This window comes from Oxyura jamaicensis, chromosome Z, assembly GCF_011077185.1.
Source record: "Oxyura jamaicensis isolate SHBP4307 breed ruddy duck chromosome Z, BPBGC_Ojam_1.0, whole genome shotgun sequence".
In the NCBI taxonomy this organism is placed as follows: Eukaryota; Metazoa; Chordata; class Aves; order Anseriformes; family Anatidae; genus Oxyura; species Oxyura jamaicensis.
The window spans coordinates 49,827,885-49,828,903 of NC_048926.1; positions in this window are offsets into that span (position 1 = coordinate 49,827,885).

Sequence of the window (1,019 nt, forward strand, 5' to 3'; positions counted from 1 at the left end):
CACTAGGGAAAGCAAAAGACAACACCAGCAAGTACAGGGTCCCGCTCTGGTCAGACCAGAAATGCAGAGCAGTTTGGCAGAAGCCCGTGGTCTGGTGATTGCTCCATCATGGCCTGCCAAACCCCGAGGAGCAAAAGCTGGCTGAGCCTGTTGGTGCACATAGGGTCTCAATGCAAGGTCTGTAGTCTTGTAGCACAAAGTATATGAATCCTGGCTTTGGCAGATAGGGTAAGGTGTACAGGTTAGCCTTCACCCTTTAAAAATAGAAATAGATTATTCTGAACTAAATTTTGCAGTGTCAAATACAACCAAATTCTTGCAGTCTCTGCTCCTTTCTCCATGTAAATAGCTGCCTAAATCAAGAAGGTTCTTCTATCACATTTTATTCTTACATTTTCTCTGGACATGCTCTTCTTATTGGAGTATTTTCTGTCCTGTAATGGTAGGTATAGTTCCACTGTTAAAAGTTATCAGCAATCTGTAACACAAAGGAAAATGATTGAGATTTTTAAGAAGATAAATATCTTCTGCCGGCTGTTTGAATGTCAGCATTCATCTCCATTTATTATTAAATCAGTCACTTCAGCCCTCAGTTTCCCAGTTCTAAATATTTTATTTTGAGGATGTAATTTACTAACTCAAGAGCTTTTTCAAAAGCTTTCTAACTTGATTACTGTCATTTGGAACATCTGCCTGATAAACTTCTGCATTAGCAACCATTGAATGACATGTGGTTTTCATTCCTCAGGAGATTCATAGGTTTAATTCCAGGAATCCTTAATCCATGAGTGATTTTACATTAAAGAAAGAATTATCCCTTGCTTCCTTTTTCCATAAAATTGATGCTTCTCTTCTCTTCTCTTCTCTTCTCTTCTCTTCTCTTCTCTTCTCTTCTCTTCTCTTCTCTTCTCTTCTCTTCTCTTCTCTTCTCTTCTCTTCTCTTCTCTTCTCTTCTCTTCCCGTCCCGTCCCGTCCCGTCCCGTCCCGTCCCGTCCCTTCCCTTCCCTTCCCTTCCCTTC